At 44.5% G+C, this 25,389-nt stretch overlaps 1 pseudogene; it reads left to right on the forward strand.

Moving 5' to 3' along the window:
• The window catches only part of LOC135531179 (plexin-B2-like), a 55,931-nt pseudogene extending 30,542 nt beyond the window's left edge, over positions 1 to 25,389 (forward strand).

The following is a 25,389-nucleotide window of genomic DNA, read 5'->3' on the forward strand; positions in this document are numbered from 1 at the left end:
TAATGGACTGTTCCTATGTGTTAATGTCTGTAGTCTAATGGACTGTTCCTATGTGTTAATGTATGTAGTCTAATGGACTGTTCCTATGTGTTAGTAGTCTAATGGACTGTTCCTATGTGTTAGTAGTCTAATGGACTGTTCCTATGTGTTAATGTCTGTAGTCTAATGGACTGTTCCTATGTGTTAATGTCTGTAGTCTAATGGACTGTTCCTATGTGTTAATGTCTGTAGTCTAATGGACTGTTCCTACTGTTAGTAGTCTAATGGACTGTTCCTGTGTGTTAATGTCTGTAGTCTAATGGACTGTTCCTATGTGTTAGTAGTCTAATGGACTGTTCCTATGTGTTAAGTCTAATGGACTGTTCCTATGTGTTAGTAGTCTAATGGACTGTTCCTATGTGTTAGTAGTCTAATGGACTGTTCCTATGTGTTATGTAGTCTAATGGACTGTTCCTATGTGTGTCTGTAGTCTAATGGACTGTTATGTGTTAATGTCTAATGGACTGTTCCTATGTGTTAGTAGTCTAATGGACTGTTCCTATGTGTTAGTAGTCTAATGGACTGTTCCTATGTGTTAATGTCTGTAGTCTAATGGACTGTTCCTATGTGTTAATGTCTGTAGTCTAATGGACTGTTCCTATGTGTTATGTCTGTAGTCTAATGGACTGTTCCTATGTGTTAGTAGTCTAATGGACTGTTCCTGTGTGTTAATGTCTGTAGTCTAATGGACTGTTCCTATGTGTTAGTAGTCTAATGGACTGTTCCTATGTGTTGTAGTTAATGGACTGTTCTATGTGTTGTAGTCTAATGGACTGTTCCTATGTGTTAATGTCTGTAGTCTAATGGACTGTTCCTATGTGTTAATGTCTGATGGACTGTCCTATGTGTTAGTAGTCTAATGGACTGTTCCTATGTGTTAGTAGTCTAATGGACTGTTCCTATGTGTTAGTAGTCTAATGGACTGTTCCTATGTGTTAGTAGTCTAATGGACTGTTCCTATGTGTTAATGTCTGTAGTCTAATGGACTGTTCCTATGTGTTAATGTCTGTAGTCTAATGGACTGTTCCTATGTGTTAGTAGTCTAATGGACTGTTCCTATGTGTTAATGTCTGTAGTCTAATGGACTGTTCCTATGTGTTAATGTCTGTAGTCTAATGGACTGTTCCTATGTGTTAATGTCTGTAGTCTAATGGACTTCCTATGTGTTAGTAGTCTAATGGACTGTTCCTGTGTTAATGTCTGTAGTCTAATGGACTGTTCCTGTGTGTTAGTAGTCTAATGGACTGTTCCTATGTGTTAGTAGTCTAATGGACTGTTCCTATGTGTTAGTAGTCTAATGGACTGTTCCTATGTGTTAATGTCTGTAGTCTAATGGACTGTTCCTATGTGTTAATGTCTGATGGACTGTTCCTATGTGTTAGTAGTCTAATGGACTGTTCCTATGTGTTAGTAGTCTAATGGACTGTTCCTATGTGTTAGTAGTCTAATGGACTGTTCCTATGTGTTAGTAGTCTAATGGACTGTTCCTATGTGTTAATGTCTGTAGTCTAATGGACTGTTCCTATGTGTTAATGTCTGTAGTCTAATGGACTGTTCCTATGTGTTAGTAGTCTAATGGACTGTTCCTATGTGTTAATGTCTGTAGTCTAATGGACTGTTCCTATGTGTTAATGTCTGTAGTCTAATGGACTGTTCCTATGTGTTATGTCTAGATGGACTGTTCCTATGTTAGTAGTCTAATGGACTGTTCCTATGTGTTAGTAGTCTAATGGACTGTTCCTATGTGTTAGTAGTCTAATGGACTGTTCCTATGTGTTAGTAGTCTAATGGACTGTTCCTATGTGTTAATGTCTGTAGTCTAATGGACTGTTCCTATGTGTTAATGTCTGTAGTCTAATGGACTGTTCCTATGTGTTAATGTCTGTAGTCTAATGGACTGTTCCTATGTGTTAGTAGTCTAATGGACTGTTCCTATGTGTTAGTAGTCTAATGGACTGTTCCTATGTGTTAGTAGTCTAATGGACTGTTCCTATGTGTTAGTAGTCTAATGGACTGTTCCTATGTGTTAATGTCTGTAGTCTAATGGACTGTTCCTATGTGTTAGTAGTCTAATGGACTGTTCCTATGTGTTAATGTCTGTAGTCGAATGTCTGTAGTCTAATGGACTGTTCCTGTGTGTTAGTAGTCTAATGGACTGTTCCTATGTGTTAGTAGTCTAATGGACTGTTCCTATGTGTTAGTAGTCTAATGGACTGTTCCTATGTGTTAGTAGTCTAATGGACTGTTCCTATGTGTTAATGTCTGTAGTCTAATGGACTGTTCCTGTGTTGTGTCTGATGGACTGTTCCTATGTGTTAGTAGTCTAATGGACTGTTCCTATGTGTTAGTAGTCTAATGGACTGTTCCTATGTGTTAGTAGTCTAATGGACTGTTCCTATGTGTTAAGTAGTCTAATGGACTGTTCCTAGTTAATGTCTAGTAGTCTAATGGACTGTTCCTATGTGTTAGTAGTCTAATGGACTGTTCCTATGTGTTAGTAGTCTAATGGACTGTTCCTATGTGTTAATGTCTGTAGTCGAATGGACTGTTCCTATGTGTTAATGTCTGTAGTCTAATGGACTGTTCCTATGTGTTAGTAGTCTAATGGACTGTTCCTATGTGTTAGTAGTCTAATGGACTGTTCCTGTGTTAATGCCTGTAGTCTAATGGACTGTTCCTATGTGTTAGTAGTCTAATGGACTGTTCCTATGTGTTAGTAGTCTAATGGACTGTTCCTATGTGTTAGTAGTCTAATGGACTGTTCCTATGTGTTAGTAGTCTAATGGACTGTTCCTATGTGTTAGTAGTCTAATGGACTGTTCCTATGTGTTAGTAGTCTAATGGACTGTTCCTATGTGTTAATGTCTGTAGTCTAATGGACTGTTCCTATGTGTTAATGTATGTAGTCTAATGGACTGTTCCTATGTGTTAGTAGTCTAATGGACTGTTCCTATGTGTTAGTAGTCTAATGGACTGTTCCTATGTGTTAGTAGTCTAATGGACTGTTCCTATGTGTTAATGTCTGTAGTCGAATGGACTGTTCCTATGTGTTAATGTCTGTAGTCTAATGGACTGTTCCTATGTGTTAATGTCTGTAGTCTAATGGACTTCCTATGTGTTAGTAGTCTAATGGACTGTTCCTGTGTGTTAATGCCTGTAGTCGAATGGACTGTTCCTATGTGTTAATGTCTGTAGTCTAATGGACTGTTCCTATGTGTTAATGTCTGTAGTCTAATGGACTTCCTATGTGTTAGTAGTCTAATGGACTGTTCCTATGTGTTAATGTCTGTAGTCTAATGGACTGTTCCTGTGTGTTAGTAGTCTAATGGACTGTTCCTGTGTTAGTAGTCTAATGGACTGTTCCTATTGTTAGTAGTCTAATGGACTGTTCCTATGTGTTAGTAGTCTAATGGACTGTTCCTATGTGTTAGTAGTCTAATGGACTGTTCCTATGTGTTAGTAGTCTAATGGACTGTTCCTATGTGTTAATGTCTGATGGACTGTTCCTATGTGTTAATGTTTGTAGTCTAATGGACTGTTCCTATGTGTTAATGTCTGTAGTCTAATGGACTGTTCCTATGTGTTAGTAGTCTAATGGACTGTTCCTATGTGTTAGTAGTCTAATGGACTGTTCCTATGTGTTGGTAGTCTAATGGACTGTTCCTATGTGTTAATGTCTGTAGTCTAATGGACTGTTCCTGTGTGTTAGTAGTCTAATGGACTGTTCCTATGTGTTAGTAGTCTAATGGACTGTTCCTATGTGTTAGTAGTCTAATGGACTGTTCCTATGTGTTAGTAGTCTAATGGACTGTTCCTATGTGTTAATGTCTGTAGTCTAATGGACTGTTCCTATGTGTTAATGTCTGTAGTCTAATGGACTGTTCCTATGTGTTAGTAGTCTAATGGACTGTTCCTATGTGACAGGAGGAAGAGCCAGCAGGCAGAGAGAGAGTATGAGAAAGTGAAACATCAGTTGGATCATCTGGAGGAGAGCGTGGGGAGACCGCTGCAAGAAGGAATTCACAGGTATGTTCAGACTATCACACACCATACACACTGCTATAACATTACACACAATATCAAACACTATCAAACACCACACACACCACACACTGCTATAACATTACACACACACTATCACACACTATCAAACACCACACACACCACACACACTGCTATAACATTACACACCATACACACTGCTATAACAGTACACACACACTGATATACCATTACACACACTATCACACACCACACACACTGCTATAACATTACACACACAATATCACACACACACACACTGCTATAACATTACACACACAATATCACACACCACACAACGGCTTTAACATTACACACACACTATCAAACACCACACACACCACACACACTGCTATAACAGTACACACACACTGCTATACCATTACACACACACTATCACACCACACACACTGCTATAACATTACACACACACTATCACACACCACACATGGAGCTTTAACATTACACACTGCTATGACATTACACACACACACTATCACACACCACACACACTGCTATAACATTACACACCATACACACTGCTATGACATTACACACACACTTTCACACACCACACACACTGCTATAACATTACACACACACTATCAAATCAAATGTTATTAGTCACATGCGCCGAATACAACAGGTGTAAATCTTACAGTGAAATGATTACTTACAAGCCCTAACCAACAATTCAGTTTAAAAATAAGAATAAGAAATAAAAGTACCAAATAGTTAAAGAGCAGCTGTAAAATAACAATAGCGAGACTGTATACAGGGGTACCGGTACAGAGTCAATGTGGAGACTGTATACAGGGGTACCGGTACAGAGTCAATGTAGAGACTGTATACAGGGGTACCGGTACAGAGTCGATGTGGAGACTGTCAATACAGGGGTTACAGGGGTACCAGAGTCAATGTGGAGACTGCAGAGTCAATATACAGGGGTACCGGTACAGAGTCAATGTAGAGACTGTATACAGGGGGTACCAGTACAGAGTCAATGTAGAGACTGTATACAGGGTTACCGGTACAGAGTCAATGTGGAGACTGTATACAGGGTTACCGGTACAGAGTCAATGTGGAGACTGTATACAGGGGTACCGGTACAGAGTCAATGTGGAGACTGTATACAGGGGGTACCGGTACAGAGTCAATGTGGAGACTGTATACAGGGTACCGGTACAGAGTCAATGTGGAGACTGTATACAGGGGGTACAGAGTCAATGTAGAGACTGTACAGAGTCAATGTGGAGACTGTATACAGGGGTACCGGTACAGAGTCAATGTAGAGACTGTATACAGGGGTACCGGTACAGAGTCAATGTAGAGACTGTATACAGGGGTACCGGTACAGAGTCAATGTGGAGACTGTATACAGGGGTACCGGTACAGAGTCAATGTAGAGACTGTATACAGGGGGCCGGTACAGAGTCAATGTGGAGACTGTATACAGGGGTACCGGTACAGAGTCAATGTAGAGACTGTATACAGGGGTACCGGTACAGAGTCAATGTAGAGACTGTATACAGGGGTACCGGTACAGAGTCAATGTGGAGACTGTATACAGGGGTACCAGTACAGAGTCAATGTAGAGACTGTATACAGGGGGTACCGGTACAGAGTCAATGTGGAGACTGTATACAGGGGTACCGGTACAGAGTCAATGTGGAGACTGTATACAGGGGTACCGGTACAGAGTCAATGTGCTGGACCACCGGTTATTCGAGGTCATATGTACAGTTGAAGTTGGAAGTTTACATACACCTCAGCAAAATACATTTAAACTCAGTTTTTCACAATTCCTTGACATTGAATCCTAGTAAAAATTCTATGTCTTAGGTCAGTTAGAGTTCGGTTTCTCCTAGGAGCTAGTCTTGTTGTTGCGTTCGGGTTCTCCTAGGAGCTAGTCTTGTTGTTGCGTTCGGGTTCTACGAGGAGCTAGTCTTGTTGTTGCATTTGGGTTCTCCTAGGAGCTCGTCTTGTTGCGTTCGGGTTCTCTTAGGAGCTAGTCGTGTTGTTGCGTTCGGGTTCTACTAGGAGCTAGTCTTGTTGCGTTCGGGTTCTACTAGGAGCTAGTTTTGTTGTTGCGTTTGGGTTCTCCTAGGAGCTAGTCTTGTGGCGTTCAGGTTCTCCTAGGAGCTAGTCTTGTTGCGTTTAGGTTCTACTTGGAGCTAGTCTTGTCGTTGTGCTCGGGTTGTCTTAGGAGCTAGTCTTGTTGCGTTTGGGTTCTACTAGGTGCTAGTCTTGTTGTGTTTGGGTTCTACTAGGAGCTAGTCTTGTTGTGTTTGGGTTCTACTAGGAGCTAGTCTTGTTGCATTTGGGTTCTACTAGGAGTTAGTCTTGTTGTTGCGTTTGGGTTCTACTAGGAGCTAGTCTTGTTGTTGCGTTTGGGTTCTACTAGGAGCTAGTCTTGTTGTTGTGTTTGGGTTCTACTAGGAGCTTGGGTTCTACTTAGTCTTGTTGCGTTTGGGTTCTACTAGGAGCTAGTCTTGTTGTTGCGTTTGGGTTCTACTAGGAGCTAGTCTTGTTGTTGCGTTTGGGTTCTACTAGGAGTTAGTCTTGTTGTTGCGTTTGGGTTCTACTAGGAGCTAGTCTTGTTGTGTTCTGTATCTTCCTCCAGACCTGATGATTGAGATGGAGGACCAGACCAATGACCTGAGTGAGGCCAGGATCCCCTTCCTGGACTATAAGACCTACACAGACCGGGTCTTCTTCCTGCCCTCTAAAGACGGGGACAACGACGTCATGATCACTGGCAAGCTGGACATCCCCGAGGGACGGAAGGTCATCGTAGCTCAGGCCCTCAACCAGTTCTCTAACCTGCTCAACTCCAAGACCTTCCTCATCAATGTAGGTTTACTCAGCTAGCTGAGATGACTGACTGTTTCTCTCCCTGTCTGTCTGGCTCTGTCTGCCTGTCTGTTAGTCTGTCTGCCTGTCTAAAGTACCTGTGCCAAGATACAGTTTGAGTATTGCCGTCGTTCTATACCTACAGATGTTCTATAGCGTTATACTGAGTTGCTAACCCCATCTCTCTGTTGCGTTCTCTGTGTGTTCTCAGTTCATCAAGACCTTGGAGGGCCGTCCAGACTTTAATGCCAGGTCCAGGGTCTACTTTGCCTCGTTACTGACCGTGGCTCTGCATGGTAAACTAGAGTACTACACAGACATCATGAGAAGCCTGCTGCTGGAGCTGATGGAGGAATACGTGCACAGCAAGAACCCCAAACTCATGCTGCGCAGGTGAGACACACCCTGCCTTCCAATCAGGCTTGTCTTCATGAAAACAGGCATTTGTTATTGGACAAGGTTCGATAGTATCTCTCTGTTGAGCAGTGTTTTGGTATGGTGCCTAGTACACCCAGGTGGTGACAGTAGTTAACATGCTGACTGTTGTGTACAGGTCAGACAGTAGTTAACATGTTGACTGTGTGTGTACAGGTCAGAGACAGTAGTTAACATGTTGACTGTGTGTGTACAGGTCAGAGACAGTAGTTAACACGTTGACTGTGTGTGTACAGGTCAGAGACAGTAGTTAACATGTTGACTGTGTGTGTACAGGTCAGACAGTAGTTAACATGTTGACTGTGTGTGTACAGGTCAGACAGTAGTTAACATGTTGACTGTGTGTGTACAGGTCAGACAGTAGTTAACATGTTGACTGTGTGTACAGGTCAGAGACAGTAGTTAACATGTTGACTGTGTGTGTACAGGTCAGAGACAGTAGTTAACATGTTGACTGTGAGTGTACAGGTCAGAGACAGTAGTTAAAATGTTGAGTGAGTGTACAGGTCAGAGACGGTAGTTAAAATGTTGACTGTGTGTGCAGGTCAGACAGTAGTTAACATGTTGACTGTGTGTGTACAGGTCAGACAGTAGTTAACATGTTGACTGTGTGTACAGGTCAGAGACAGTAGTTAACATGTTGACTGTGTGTACAGGTCAGAGACAGTAGTTAACATGTTGACTGTGTGTGCAGGTCAGAGACAGTAGTTAACATGTTGACTGTGTGTGCAGGTCAGAGACAGTAGTTAACATGTTGACTGTGTGTGCAGGTCAGAGACAGTAGTTAACATGTTGACTGTGTGTACAGTAGTAACATGTTGTGTGTGCAGGTCAGAGACAGTAGTTAACATGTTGACTGTGTGTACAGGTCAGACAGTAGTTAACATGTTGACTGTGTGTGTACAGGTCAGACAGTAGTTAACATGTTGACTGTGTGTGTGTACATGTTGAGGTCAGGTCAGAGACAGTAGTTAACATGTTGACTGTGTGTGTACAGGTCAGACAGTAGTTAACATGTTGACTGTATGTGTGCAGGTCAGAGACAGTAGTTAACATGTTGACTGTGAGTGTGCAGGTCAGAGACAGTAGTTAACATGTTGACTGTGAGTGTACAGGTCAGACAGTAGTTAACATGTTGACTGTGTGTGCAGGTCAGAGACAGTAGTTAACATGTTGACTGTGAGGACAGGTCAGACAGTAGTTAACATGTTGACTGTGTGTACAGGTCAGACAGTAGTTAACATGTTGACTGTGTGTACAGGTCAGACAGTAGTTAACATGTTGACTGTGTGTACAGGTCAGACAGTAGTTAACATGTTGACTGTGTGTGCAGGTCAGACAGTAGTTAACATGTTGACTGTGTGTGTGCAGGTCAGAGACGGTGGTGGAGAGGATGCTGTGTGTACAGGTCAGACGGTAGTTAACATGTTGACTGTGTGTGCAGGTCAGAGACGGTGGTGGAGAGGATGCTGTGTAACTGGATGTCCATCTGTCTGTATCAGTTCCTCAGGGTGAGACTCACCTTGTTCATTCAAACCTGCTCTTTTAAACCCTCGCTCTCTCTCTCGCTCTCTCGCTCTCTCGCTCTCGCTCTCTCGCTCTCTCTCTCGCTCGCTCTCTCTCTCTCTCTCGCTCTCTCTCGCTCGCTCTCTCTCTCTGCTCGCTCTCTCTCTCTCGCTCGCTCTCTCTCTCGCTCTCTCTCGCTCTCTCTCGCTCTCTCTCGCTCTCTCTCGCTCTCTAGCTCTCTCTCGCTCTCTCTCTCCGCTCTCTCTCGCTTCGCTCCTCTACATTTCTTCTAATGTTTTAGATGAAATGTTCCAATTTATTTGGTCTTATTGATTTTTGGATTAAAGCGCTCTTTAAACAATCAGTCATGTGTGACAGTGAACATGGAGCCGTATCTTCAGTAATCACACTGAGAGAATGGTTTCATTAGAACTGATGAGCTCACTCCCCTCTCGCTGTGTGTGTGTGCACCTTCACTTTGTGTGTGTAGGACTCTGCGGGTGAACCCCTATACAAGTTGTTCAAGGCCATCAAGCACCAGGTAGAGAAGGGCCCAGTGGACGCTAAGATGAAGAAGGCCAAGTACACTCTGAACGACACGGGGCTCCTAGGGGACGACGTGGAGTACTGCGTCCTGGTGAGTACACTCTGAATGACACGGGGCTCCTAGGGGACGACGTGGAGTACTGCGTCCTGGTGAGTACACTCTGAATGACACGGGGCTCCTAGGGGACGACGTGGAGTACTGCCTCCTGGTAGGTACACTCTGAAAGACACGGGGCTCCTAGGGGACGACGTGGAGTACTGCGTCCTGGTAGGTACACTCTGAAAGACACGGGGCTCCTAGGGGCGTGGAGTACTGGTCCTGGTGAGTACACTCTGAACGACACGGGGCTCCTAGGGGACGACGTGGAGTACTGCGTCCTGGTGAGTACACTCCTGAATGATGACCGGGGCTCCTAGGGACGACGTGGAGTACTGCGTGGTGAGTACACTCTGAACGACACGGGGCTCCTAGGGGACGCGTGGAGTACTGCGCCCTGGTGAGTACACTCTGAATGACCCGGGGCTCCTAGGGGACGACGTGGAGTACTGTGTACACTCTGGTGACCCGGGGTAGGGGACACGTGGAGTACTGACTGGTGAGTACACTCTGAAGGCTCCTAGGGGACGACGTGGAGTACTGCGTCCTGGTGAGTACACTCTGAATGACCCGGGCCCTAGGGGACACGTGGAGTACTGCGCTACACTCTGAACGACACGGGGCTCCTAGGGGACGTGGAGTACTGCGTCCTGGTGAGTACACTCTGAATGACACGGGGATCCATGCTGGGTTCTCCAGCTATAACCACTCTACGACACAAGCCCTCAATACAAGAACACTGGCTGTCTTATCACGTCTAACCATCTCCTCTGCCTCCTGTGATCTAGTCCTAATGCCCTCTACTCACACTGGTACCTGCTCCTCTATGGATAATCTCACTCTGTCTATTATTGTGATGCGTACTTGACCCAGAGAGAGAGAGAGCGTCTTGAGAGACCGAGAGCGTTGAGAGACCGAGAGCGTTGAGAGACCGAGAGCACTGAGAGACCGAGAGCGTTGAGAGACCGAGAGCGTTGAGAGAGAGCGTTGAGAGAGAGCGTTGAGAGAGAGAGCGTTGAGAGAGCGTGAGAGCGTTGAGAGCGTTGAGAGAGCGTTGAGAGAGCGTTGAGAGACCGAGAGCGTTGAGAGACCGAGAGCGTTGAGAGACCGAGAGCGTTGAGAGACCGTTGAGAGACCGAGAGCGTTGAGAGACCGTTGACCGAGACCGAGAGACCGTTGAGAGACCGTTGAGAGACCGTTGAGAGACCGAGAGCGTTGAGAGACCGTTGAGAGACCGAGAGCGTTGAGAGACCGTTGAGAGACCGAGAGCGTTGAGAGACCGAGAGCGTTGAGGGAGAGAGTGAGAGGGCGGGCGTCGAGAGTGAGAGAGCGAGGAGAGCTCAATAAGGAGCAGAGATGGGCTCGAGGTAAATGTTTCCATCAGACTCCACTGATAAGGTTGGTTTAACGGACCCTGTAATATGATTGGGTTTCGTAATTGACTTCTGTGAAAACAGCGTGTCATCATCTGGATGAGAAATCAACTCAGTGATTTATGGGAAAACTGATAGAGAGACATCATGTTTCATGTCTTCTCTCCCCATGCTGTTTTTCATTCACTTAGGCAATAAACCTTATTTTAGTCCGATAATCAATACACACAAGGCAAATGAATCTACAGAATGTTGTTTAAGACAGCTGTACCCAACATGTTGCTAGCATGTACCAAAACAAATGGGTTGACCTAATCATGAGGTCAGTGTGATTCTGGATGATAGATGATTGACAGCTGTGTGTGTCCAACCAGACTCTGCAGGTGCTGGTGCACGGCGAGGACCAGACGTGACGCCGGTGAAGGTGCTAAACTGTGACACCATCTCTCAGGTGAAGGAGAAGATCATTGAACAGGTGTACCGCAACCTGCCCTACTCACAGAGACCCAAGGTGGACAGTGTTGCTCTTGGTGAGAACACACACGGTTCTACCACTGTTATCCTGTGCTAAGAGTTGGGGGAACAACAATGAGTTTCATATTTTTGCACGTACGTTAATCTAGTCTGTATATACAGTTGAAGTCAGAAGTTTACATCCACTTAGGTTGGAGTCATTAAAACTCGTTTTTCAACCACTCCACAAAATTCTTGTTAGCAAACTATAGTTTTGGCAAGCCGGTTAGGACATCTACTTTGTGCATGACACAAATAATTTTTCCAACAATTGTTTACAGGCAGATTATTTCACTTATAATTCACTGTATCACAATTCCAGTGGGTCAGAAGTTTACATACACTAAATTGACTGTGCCTTTAAACAGCTTGAAAAATTCCAGAAACTTATGTCATGGCGTTAGAAGCTTCTGATAGGCTAATTGACATCATTTGAGTCAGTTGGAGGTGTACCTGTGGATGTATTTCAAGGCCTACCTTCAAACTCCATGCCTCTTTGCTTGACATCATGGGAAAATCAAAATAATCAACACCTCAGAAAAAATTGTAGACCTCCACAAGTCTGGTTCATCCTTGGCCGCATTTTCCAAACGCCTGAAGGTACCACGTTCATCTGTACAAACAATAGTACACAAGTATAAACACCATGGGACCACGCAGCCATCATACCGCTCAGGAAGGACATGCGTTCTGTCTCCTAGAGATGAACGTACTTTGATGCGAAAAGTGCAAATCAATCCCAGAACAACAGCAAAGGACCTTGTGAAGATGCTGGAGGAAACAGGTACAAAAGTATCTGTATCCACAGTAAAACGAGTCCTATATCGACATAACCTGGAAGGCCACTCAGCAAGGAAGGAGCCACTTCTCCAAAACCACAATAAAAAAAGCCAGACTACGGTTTGCAACTGCACATGGGGACAAAGATCGTACTTTTGGAGAAAGGTCCTCTGGTCTGATGAAAGGAAATTAGAACTGTTTGTCCGTAATGCTCATCGTTATGTTTGGAGGAGAAAGGGGGAGGCTTGCAAACCAAAGAACACCATCCCAACCGTGAAGCACAGGGGTGGCAGCAGCATGTTGTGGGGGTGCTTTGCTGCAGGAGGGACTGGTGCACTTCACAAAATAGATGGCTTCATGAGGAAAGAAAATTATGTGGATATTTTGAAGCAACATCTCAAGACATCAGTCAGGAAGTTAAAGCTTGGTCGCAAATGGGTCTTCCAAACGGACAATGACCCCAAGCATACTTCCAAAGTTGTGGCAAAATGGCTTAAGGGCAACAAAGTCAAGGTATTGAAGTGGCCATCACAAAGCCCTGACCTCCATCCTATAGACAATTTGTGGACAGAACTGAAGAAGTGTGTGCGAGCAAGGAGGCCTACAAACCTGACTCAGTTACACCAGCTCTGTCAGGAGGAATGGGCCAAAATTCACCCAACTTATTGTGGGAAGCTTGTGGAAGGCTACCCAAAACGTTTGACCCAAGTTAAACAATTTAAAGGCAATGCTACCAAATACTGATTGAGTGTATGTCAACTTCTGACCCACTGGGAATGTGATGAAAGAAATTAAAACTGAAATAAATCATTCTCTCTACTATTATTCTGACATTTCACATTCTTAAATGAAGTGGTGATCCTAACTGACCTAAGACAAGGAATTTTTACTCAGATTAAATGTCAGGAATTGTAGAAAAACTGAGTTTAAATGTATTTGGCTAAGGTGTATGTAAACTTTTGACTTCAACTGTACCTTTCAGTAATATTGTAATGTATAAGGTGCACTTCCCACCCCGTCCACAGAGTGGCGGCCTGGCTCTACAGGGCAGATCCTGTCTGACATGGACCTGACATCACAGAAGGAGGGCAGGTGGAAGAGACTCAACACCCTGGCACATTACAACGTGAGTGGCTGTATTCGTGTTCTCTCTGAATATCTTCTCAGCTTACTGTATAGTTCATGTGAATATCTATCAGGGCTGGCTGGCTTTATTAACCTTGAATTGTTCCTGGGCTTCAGATGTTCAGAGTTGAGCATGCCAGATATTCAGTTGAAATTTTGGGTTTTGCTATTTCACAGTTTTAATGAAACTATGTGAAACTCAAACTATATGTTTCTGTACTGTTAACTATACAGAAAGTATTCAGAACCCTTGACTTATTCTAAAATAGTTTAAATAATAAATAAAATTAAAAAAATCCCCCAGGCAATCTACACACACTGCCCCGTAATCACAAAGCGTAACATTTGTGTATATATATATATTTAATACCTTATTTACATAAGTATTCAGACCCTTTGCTATGAGTCTCGAAATTGAGCTCTGATGCATCATGTTTCCATTGATCATCCTTTAGATGTTTCTACAACTTGATTGGAGTCCACCTGTAGTAAATTCAATTCATTAGACACGATTTGGAAAGGCACACTCCTTTTTATATAAGGTCCCACTGTTGACAGTGCATGTCAGAGCAATAACTAAGCCATTGAGGTCTAAGAAATTGTCTATAGTGCTCCGAGACAGGATTGTGTCGGCACAGATCTGAGGAAGGTTACCAGGGGGAAAATGATGCAGCATTGAAGGTCCCCAAGAACACAGTGGTCAAACTGAGCGATCGGGGGACAAGGGCCTAAAGTGTTTAAACCCTTTACAATGAAGATCTGTGAAGTTACTTGGATTTTTACGAGTTATCTTTGAAAGACAGAGTCGTGAAATGGGACGTTTATTTATTTTTTTGCTGAGTTTATATGTGGTACGGTACTGTGTTAACTATATGTGGTACTGTGTGTTTCAGGTGAGAGACAATGCTACGCTGGTGCTGTCCAGAGTGCTTCACACCCATCGCCAGTTCCACCAGAACCAGGATAGCCATGAAGAAAGTGAGTCCGATTTCATTATATCCTCAGTATGTTATCCCTAGGCACAGATCTAGGCTCAGCCTACGTGTCCTCCAATCCTAACCTTAACTATCAGGGTGGGTAATGCGCTACTGACCTGAGATCAGCATCTTGGAAAAACTTCTCAACTTTGCGTCTTGTTCATTATGGCCAACCATTTTGCATGAGGAAACAAAAAGAGTTGAGGTTGTCCAACCTTGTTTGAGTCTGTTGTCTTCCGTTTGATGCCCACTGAACATGTCCCTGGTGTCCCTGTAGAAAACGCCCTGTTGGAAGATGACAAGGTGTTCCACCTGGTGCGGCCAGCAGACGAGCTGGATGAGGTCAAATCGAAGAGAGGAAGTTTGAAGGCCAAGGCCACGACTAAAGCCATCGCTGAGATCTACCTGACACGACTGCTCTCTGTCAAGGTTAGTCAGTCTGATAACTACACTACCTACAGCAGTTATAGCACTACCTACAGCAGTTATACAGCAGTTATAGCACTACCTACAGCAGTTATAGCACTACCTACAGCAGTTATAGCACTACCTACAGCAGTTATAGCACTACCTACAGCAGTTATAGCACTACCTACAGCAGTTATAGCACTACCTACAGCAGTTATAGCACTACCTACAGCAGTTATAGCACTACCTACAGCAGTTATAGCACTACCTACAGCAGTTATAGCACTACCTACAGCAGTTATAGCACTACCTACAGCAGTTATAGCACTACCAGTTATACAGCAGTTATAGCAGTTATAGCACTACCTACAGCAGTTATAGCACTACCTACAGCAGTTATAGCACTACCTACAGCAGTTATAGCACTACCTACAGCAGTTATAGCACTACCTACAGCAGTTATAGCACTACCTACAGCAGTTATAGCACTACCTACAGCAGTTATAGCACTACCTACAGCAGTTATAGCACTACCTACAGCAGTTATAGCACTACCTACAGCAGTTATAGCACTACCTACAGCAGTTATAGCACAGTTATAGTACTACCTACCTACAGCAGTTATAGCACTACCTACAGCAGTTATAGCACTACTACCTACAGCAGTTATAGCACTACCTACAGCAGTTATAGCACAGTTATACCTACAGCAGTTATAGCAGTTATAGCACAGCAGTTATAGCACTACCTACAGCAGTTATAGCACCTACAGCAGTTATAGCACAGTTATAGCACTACACAGTTATAGTACTACCTACAGCAGTTATAGCACTACAGTTATAGCACTACAGCAGTTATAGCACTACTACCTACAGCAGTTATAGCACTACCTACAGCAGTTATAGCACTACCTACAGCAGTTATAGCACTACCTACAGCAGTTATTATACAGCAGTTAGCACTACCTACAGCAGTTATAGCACTACCTACAGCAGTTATACACTACAGCAGTTATAGTACTACCTACAGCAGTTATAGCACTACCTACAGCAGTTATAGCACTACCTACAGCAGTTATAGCACTACCTACAGCAGTTATAGCACTACCTACAGCAGTTATAGCACTACTACCTACAGCAGTTATAGCACTACCTACAGCAGTTATAGCACTACCTACAGCAGTTATAGCACTACCTACAGCAGTTATAGCACTACCTACAGCAGTTATAGCACTACCTACAGCAGTTATAGCACTACCTACAGCAGTTATAGCACTACCTACAGCAGTTATAGCACTACCTACAGCAGTTATAGCACTACTAACAGTTATACAGCAGTTATAGCACTACCTACAGCAGTTATAGCACTACCTACAGCAGTTATAGCACTACTACAGCAGTTATACCTACAGCAGTTATAGCACTACCTACAGCAGTTATAGCACTACCTACAGCAGTTATAGCACAGTTATAGTACTACCTACAGCAGTTATACAGCAGTTATATAGCAGTTATAGCAGTTATAGCAGCACAGTTATAGCAGCAGTTATAGTTATAGCACTACCTACAGCAGTTATACCTACAGCAGTTATAGCACTACCTACAGTTATAGCACTACTAACAGTTATAGTACTACCTACAGTTACCTACCACAGTTAGCAGCAGTTATAGCACACCTACAGCAGTTATAGCACTACCTACAGTTATAGCACACTACAGCAGTTATAGCACTACCTACAGCAGTTATAGCACTACCTACAGCAGCACTACCTACAGCAGTTATTAGCACTACCTACAGCAGTTATAGCACACCTACAGCAGTTATAGCACTACCTACAGCAGTTATAGCACTACCTACAGCAGTTATAGCACTACCTACAGCAGTTATAGCACTACCTACAGCAGTTATAGCACTACCTAGTTATAGCACTACCTACAGCAGTTATAGCACTACCTACAGCAGTTATAGCACTACCTACAGCAGTTATAGCACTACCTACAGCAGTTATAGCACTACCTACAGCAGTTATAGCACCTACAGCGGTTATACCACAGTTATAGCACTACCTACAGCAGTTATAGCACTATCTTAAGAGCAGTTATAGCACTACCTACAGCAGTTATAGCACTACGTAACAGTTATAGTACTACCTACAGCAGTTATAGCACCTACAGTTATAGCACTCCTACAGCAGTTATAGCACTACCTACAGCAGTTATAGCACTACCTACAGCAGTTATAGCACTACCTACAGCAGTTATAGCACTACCTACAGCAGTTATAGCACTACGTAGAGCAGTTATAGCACTACCTACAGCAGTTATAGCAGTTAGACCTACAGCAGTTATAGCACTACCTACAGCAGTTATAGCACAGCAGTTATACCTACAGCAGTTATAGCACAGCTACCTACAGCAGTTATAGCACTACCTACCAGTTATAGCACACTACAGCAGTTATAGCACGACCCACAGCAGTTATAGCACGACACAGTTATAGCACTACCTACAGCAGTTATAGCACTACCTACAGCAGTTATAGCACTACCTACAGCAGTTATAGCACTACCTACAGCAGTTATAGCACTACCAGTTATAGCACAGCAGTTATAGCACAGTTACCTACAGCAGTTATAGCACTACCTACACAGTTATAGCACTACCTACAGCAGTTATAGCACTACAGCAGTTATAGCACTACCTACAGCAGTTATAGCACTACCTACAGCAGTTATAGCACTACCTACAGCAGTTATAGCACTACCTACAGCAGTTATAGCACTACCTACAGCAGTTATAGCACAGTTATAGCACTACTAACACTACCTACAGTTATAGCACAGCAGTTATAGCACTACCTACCAGTTACACTACCAGTTATTATATAGCACTACCTACAGCAGTTATAGCACTACCTACAGCAGTTATAGCACTACCTAGAGCAGTTATAGCACTACCTACAGCAGTTATAGCACTACCTACAGCAGTTATAGCACGACCTACAGCAGTTATAGCACTACCTAACAGTTATAGCACTACCTACAGCAGTTATAGCACGACCTACAGCAGTTATAGCACTACCTACAGCAGTTATAGCACTACCTACAGCAGTTATAGCACTACACAGTTACAGCAGTTATAGCACTACAGCAGTTACAGCAGTTATACTACACAGTTATAGCACTACCTACAGCAGCAGTTATAGCAGCAGTTATAGCCTACCTAGCAGTTATATACAGCAGTTATAGCACACAGTTATAGCACTACTAGAGCAGTTATAGCACTACCTACAGCTAGCACTACCTACAGCAGCAGTTATAGCACTACCTACAGCAGTTATAGCACTACTACAGCAGTTATAGCACTACCTACAGCAGTTATAGCACTACCTACAGCAGTTATAGTACTACCTACAGCAGTTATAGCACTACAGCAGTTATAGCACTACCTACAGCAGTTATAGCACGACCTACAGCAGTTATACTACCTACAGCAGTTATAGCACTACAGCAGTTATAGCACTACGTAGCAGTTATAGCACTACAGCAGTTATTAGCAGTTAACGTAGTTAGTTATAACAGCAGTTTAGCACAGTGCAGAATTACTCCTACATTACTGATTTGACCCGGAACATGTAGAAGATGCAGCACTGATTGGGTGGGTGGACAGGAGACACACTGATTGGGTGGGTGGACAGGAGACACACTGATTGGGTGGGTGTAAGTGTATGTTGGTGTACATAATGTGAGCTGATTTTGTATCCGTCAGATACTGTCTACTGACGACTAATATGATATATGGTTGTCCCACCTAGCTATCTTAAGATGAAGGCGCTCTGGATATGTCCTACTTTGTGTGTCCTACTGTGTGTGTGTCCTCGGTGTGTTGCAGGGTACCTGCAGCAGTTTGTGGATGATTTCTTCCGCAGTGTGTTGTGTTCTGGAGCGGTGGTTCCTCCTGCGGTTAAATACTTCTTTGACTTCCTGGATGAGCAGGCTCTGAAACACGACAACGTAGAGGAGGAGACCGTCCATATCTGGAAGACCAACAGGTACACACACACACTGACACAAAAACTCACACGCATATGAACACTGTACACACGCGCACACACACATGCATGCACGTAACCACACCCACAGATATGCACACTGAATACACACAATAGTTCAGTACCTCCAACCTTCTTCTACACTTGACTGCTTCTCACCGTGTTGTAGTCCTAGGGTCTGACTCCTCCTCACCGTGTTGTAGTACTAGGGTCTGACTCCTCCTCAACGTGTTGTAGTACTAGGGTCTGACTCCTCCTCACCGTGTTGTAGTACTAGGGTCTGACTCCTCATTGTGTTGTAGTCCTAGGGTCTGACTCCTCATTGTGTTGTAGTCCTACGGTCTGACTCCTCATTGTGTTGTAGTCCTAGGGTCTGACTCCTCATTGTGTTGTAGTCCTAGGGTCTGACTCCTCATTGTGTTGTAGTCCTAGGGTCTGACTCCTCATTGTGTTGTAGTCCTAGGGTCTGACTCCTCTTTGTGTTGTAGTCCTAGGGTCTGACTGTCCTCACCGTGTTGTAGTCCTAGGGTCTGACTGTCCTCACCGTGTTGTAGTCCTAGGGTCTGACTGTCCTCACCGTGTTGTAGTCCTAGGGTCTGACTGTCCTCACCGTGTTGTAGTCCTAGGGTCTGACTGTCCTCACCGTGTTGTAGTCCTAGGGTCTGACTGTCCTCACCGTGTTGTAGTCCTAGGGTCTCCTCCTCACCGTGTTGTAGTCCTAGGGTCTGACTCCTCCTCACCGTGTTGTAGTCCGAGGGTCTGACTCCTCCTTACCGTGTTGTAGTCCTAGGGTCTGACTCCTCCTTACCGTGTTGTAGTCCTAGGGTCTGACTGTCCTCACCGTGTTGTAGTCCTAGGGTCTGACTGTCCTCACCGTGTTGTAGTCCTAGGGTCTGACTGTCCTCACCGTGTTGTAGTCCTAGGGTCTGACTGTCCTCACCGTGTTGTAGTCCTAGGGTCTGACTGTCCTCACCGTGTTGTAGTCCTAGGGTCTGACTCCTCCTCACCGTGTTGTAGTCCGAGGGTCTGACTCCTCCTTACCGTGTTGTAGTCCTAGGGTCTGACTCCTCCTTACCGTGTTGTAGTCCTAGTGTCTGACTCCTCCTCACCGTGTTGTAGTCCTAGGGTCTGACTCCTCCTCACCGTGTTGTAGTCCTAGGGTCTGACTCCTCCTCACCGTGTTGTAGTCCTAGGGTCTGACTCCTCATTGTGTTGTAGTCCTAGGGTCTGACTCCTCATTGTGTTGTAGTCCTAGGGTCTGACTCCTCATTGTGTTGTAGTCCTAGGGTCTGACTCCTCATTGTGTTGTAGTCCTAGGGTCTGACTCCTCATTGTGTTGTAGTCCTAGGGTCTGACTCCTCATTGTGTTGTAGTCCTAGGGTCTGACTGTCCTCATTGTGTTGTAGTCCTAGGGTCTGACTCCCCATTGTGTTGTAGTCCTAGGGTCTGACTCCTCATTGTGTTGTAGTCCTAGGGTCTGACTCCTCAACGTGTTGTAGTCCTAGGGTCTGACTCCTCACCGTGTTGTAGTCCTAGGGTCTGACTGTCCTCACCGTGTTGTAGTCCTAGGGTCTGATCACCGTGTTGTAGTCCTAGGGTCTGACTCCTCCTCACCGTGTTGTAGTCCTAGGGTCTGATACCGTGTTGTAGTCCTAGGGTCTGACTCCTCCTCACCGTGTTGTAGTACTAGGGTCTGACTCCTCATTGTGTTGTAGTCCTAGGGTCTGACTCCTCATTGTGTTGTAGTCCTAGGGTCTGACTTCCCTCACCATGTTGTAGTCCTAGGGTCTGACTCCTCTTTACCATGTTGTAGTCCGAGGGTCTGACTCCTCCTTACCATGTTGTAGTCCGAGGGTCTGACTCCTCCTTACCGTGTTGTAGTCCTAGGGTCTGACTCCTCCTCACCGTGTTGTAGTCCTAGGGTCTGACTCCTCCTTACCATGTTGTAGTCCGAGGGTCTGACTCCTCCTTACCGTGTTGTAGTCCTAGGGTCTGACTGCCCTAACTCCCCTGAAACCCCTGAAAGTTATCCGAGTGAATTAGTGAACTCCTGTTGATGGGAACTATTAAATATAGATAGTGCTTGTGATGCGTATTGGATTGACAGGTGGGGATGAGTGGCAGAGTAAGATCTCTAGTCAGGATGAGGAGATGAAAGACTGAATTCTTTAGACTCGAGACATCTCTCTCACTATCCATCGTCTCTTCTTTCACTCACTTACTCTTCCCCTGTTTCTCTCCTCTCCTGTCTCCATTCTCAGTCCCTTCCTAGATGTCTCTCTCCTGTTTCACACACTTACTCTTCCCATGTTTCTTCCTCTCCTCTCTCCATTCTCAGTCCCTTCCTAGATGTCTCTCTCCTGTTTCACACACTTACTAACCCCTTTCTCTCTCTCCCTCTCTCTCTCTCTCTCTCTCTTTCTTTCCCACCCCTCTCCTGCATATCAGCATGAGGGGACATCAGCAAGCCAATTAAATGAGGGCTTTCAGTGAATGTGATTCAGCTAAAAAGGCTTGATAATTCTCCCCAGTATCCTGGATAATGTTCCTCAGGCCTGTTCTCCAGTCAAGAAGAGGTTTGTAGGGGTTAGAGCAGGTGTGAAGCTGAGCTGGCTAGAGGGGACGGAGAGGAAAGAGACAGAGAACGTAAGACCTTGAGCGGGAGAGTGAGCATCCAGCCAACAAATATAAATTCTTAAAGAGGCTGTAGCTCGGTGTACCCCGAGGTGACCTGGAGAATAAGACACTCACACACTCTCTCTCTCTCTCTCACACACACACACACACACACACACACACACACACACACACACACACACACACACACACACACACAGAGACACACACAGAGACACACACAGAGACACACACAGAGACAGACAGACAGACCGTAGAGTCATTAGGAATTCACTGGACCAAGGCTGATTCAGAGGTAGATGGAGATTACCCTGCAGGCTCCCCAGTCAGCGTTTTAATAACACAGCACTTCTAGTCCTTCTCAGAGGAGGAGCATCACACCACTGCAACAGGATTTCTTTTTGGACTGGGCTGCTTTATATTAGGCTTCATTCAGCCATACACCTGTTTAGTTGTTCTTTCCTGGGTTGAGTTCAGAAGTCTGGGTTTGAGTGACTCAGCTTGTCTGTGAGGCAGAAGGAAAAGGGATCTGTTATCTTGTTAAATTAGATGGGAAGGAGTTGGCTTTTAGTTTGGATAGCCTGCGACTGTTTCACCTTGCTCTCATGCTGGGTTGCTCTGCGTGGTGCGGTGTGTGTTGGTGTGTATACTAATGTGTGTGTTCTCTATCCCCAGCCTGCCCATGCGTTTCTGGGTGAACATCCTGAAGAACCCTCACTTCATCTTTGACGTGCACGTGACGGAGGTGGTGGACGCGCCGCTGTCCGTCATCGCTCAGACCTTCATGGACGCCTGCACCAAGACGGAGCACAAACTGAGCCGGGAATCTCCCAGCAACAAGCTGCTCTATGCAAAGGAGATCTCCACCTATAAGAAGATGGTGGACGAGTGAGTTCTCTCATGTTCATCTCTTTTCATGATTGACTGCCTATCAAATGAGCCGATACTGCAGTACTCTTGGCCGATATAGAGAATAGGTTGCAGTCAGAACACACAAGAAGTACTCTCTTCTAGTGCATCAGAAAAAACACAGGGATACGTTGGTAGGACCTGGCAGCCAATCAGACATCTCATCTCTATCATTCTGTCTCTCCTCAGTTACTACAAGGGAATCAAGCAGATGGTCCCAGTCAGTGACCAGGACATGAACACACACCTGGCTGAGGTGTCCAGGGTACGTACACGTGACCTCACATCTGTTTGTACTTGTGTGTGGGCAGTCTTCTATTGCATCATCAGAATACAACAATACAATTCATCCTTCCTTCTTTGTGCTCTCCAGGAACACACAGACACGCTGAATACCCAGGCAGCCTTGCACCAGCTCTACCAGTATGCCAGCAAATACTATGACGGGGTAAAAACCTTACGACTCACTTCCTTGTCTGGTGGTTTGAAGGCCCTATCCACTTGGTTAAGAACCTTAGGACTCACTTCCTTGTCTGGTGGTTTGAAGGCCCTATCCACTTGGTTAAGAACCTTAGGACTCACTTCCTTGTCTGGTGGTTTGAAGGCCCTATCCACTTGGTTAAGAACCTTAGGACTCACTTCCTTGTTTGGTGGTTTGAAGGCCCTATCCTCTTGGTTGACTACATCCTGTAGGAAATTAGACAAATTAATGTCACTTGCTGTCTCAGGAAAATCTGTTTACTAGTGTCTCTTTTGTGTCCTATCTAATTTTTTTTCCCTCCCTCCCTCCCTCCCTCCTCCCTCCCTCCCTCCCTCCCTCCCTCCCTCCCTCCCTCCCTCCCTCCCTCCCTCCCTCCCCCTCCCTCCCTCCCTCCCTCCCTCCCTCCCTCCCTCCCCCTCCCCCTCCCTCCCTCCCTCCCTCCCCTCCCTCCCCCTCCCCTCCCTCCCTCCCTCCCTCCCTCCAGATCATCCAGTCTTTAGATGAGGACCCAGCCGCCCAGAGTAAACAGCTGACCCTGCGGCTGCAGCAGATAGCCGCCGCCCTCGAGAACAAAGTCACCGACCTTTAACCTCTGACCCCTAGAGAAAGGGGAGGGGCTATGGGACCACTCTGTAGACCAAGATGAGGGGGACCGGAGACTGAGGCAGACTTCAGACTATTACAGTATCAGCCATGAAGAGCTCCACATATCTCTTCCCCTAGAGACATGAGAAGCTGTGGGAAACTATTGCGTTTTGGCCAAAATACTTGTAAAGGAGCAGAGCTACTGGGCCAAAGTTGGACAGGGTGATCTCTAATCATCAGTCTCCCTCTCTCTCTGACTCTATGGATCCTATAGACTGAATGATCAAGGGCCTTCAGTATAGTCCCTGAGTGAGCTAGCAGACTGTAAACCCAGCTACAGAGGATATACGGTACACCACCACTGACCAACCATAGCAACTATACCTGTCAGCCCCATGATATACAACCTGGTGTTGATGACTTACAGCTTGTACAGAGAATCAGATGTTTAATGTGCTCCAGAGTAGACCCGACTTAGGAGAGTGGTGTTGTATGTAAATATATTTTTATGGCACAGGCTTTATGCAAAAGACGCTTTACATACCAAGATGAAATTATTTTTAAAAGGATGGATGGGCACAACTAAGTTTGTTAATTTGTGTTTTTAAAAAGTTTCTAGAAGCGAAGAAGCAGGGTGTTCCATGATGTCATATCCTGTGTTTAATCGATTGGTTGCTTACTGTGTAATCTGCATTGCCATTGGCTAGTTATGACTGGTTAATCACTTTGTTTTTGTCATGATTTGTATTTGTCGCTGATATATTTTTGATGTGGGTTCTCAGTGTAGTGCATTATGCAGGGAATGGGGCGCAGCCTTGAACCACTTCACATGATGACTGTGTCCCTATTCAGGGTCAGCTCTCCCTGTACGGTAGTAAAACAAGCCAAACGGATGAAAAGATGAAGCACATTCATACTGTACCATTGATATCAACGTCTCACTGAAACTAACTGGTGGACATAGTTAGAGCTCTCACACACGTTAGGCTTTAGCTTGACTAAGTGCCAATACAGAGTAGAGCTGAAGTTGAACATATTCTCATTTTTATACAAGAAATAAATCATTTGTCTTCATTTTTCCATCTTGGGTCCAGAAATAGTACGTATGTGGATAGATGAATCAGGGCTCTATTTATCTGAAATAGTACTATGTGGATAGATGAATCAGGGCCCTGTTTATCTGAAATAGTACTATGTGTATAGATGAATCAGGGCTCTGTTTATCTGAAATAGTACTATGTGTATAGATGAATCAGGGCTCTGTTTATCTGAAATAGTACTATGTGGATAGATGAATCAGGGCTCTGTTTATCTGAAATAGTACTATGTGTATAGATGAATCAGGGCTCTGTTTATCTGAAATAGTACTATGTGGATAGATGAATCAGGGCTCTGTTTATCTGAAATAGTACTATGTGGATAGATGAATCAGGGCTCTGTTTATCTGAAATAGTACTATGTGGATAGATGAATCAGGGCTCTGTTTATCTGAAATAGTACGTATGTGTATAGATGAATCAGGGCTCTGTTTATCTGAAATAGTACGTATGTGGATAGATGAATGTTTATCTGAAATGTAACCACTTTAGCTCAATGCTGAACGTATAGAATGTTTGCTGGTATGTTTTATGCCATAATTGTTTTTCTGTATCATTTTTCAAAACCGTTTATTTTAAAATGTCTCTTATTGTCGTTGTAGACCATTGCCTGTGTGTGAAACATGAGACTAGATATGGAAAAGAGAAATGCTAAAATGATCATTACTTATGTATATAATGGAATGGTACTTGTGTAAATCATTGAGCTGTGAACCACCATGACTTGTGGAGGTTGTCTACAGCACAGGTACTGCCTTTCTCTAGTTATCCCTGTCACAACTGTCAATTCTTCTGAAACCATGACGATGGATTTCAAACATCATCCTTAAATCATTTGCCAAATAGTTTTCACGTGGTCATCAGCTCGTTTGTTTCTTCTGCTATGCAACTGCTTCATTTTGAATCACTCCTCAAATATATTTTAATACTAAACCAA

The sequence above is a fragment of the Oncorhynchus masou genome, unplaced genomic scaffold (genome assembly GCF_036934945.1).
Source record: "Oncorhynchus masou masou isolate Uvic2021 unplaced genomic scaffold, UVic_Omas_1.1 unplaced_scaffold_1540, whole genome shotgun sequence".
Taxonomy (NCBI): Eukaryota; Metazoa; Chordata; class Actinopteri; order Salmoniformes; family Salmonidae; genus Oncorhynchus; species Oncorhynchus masou.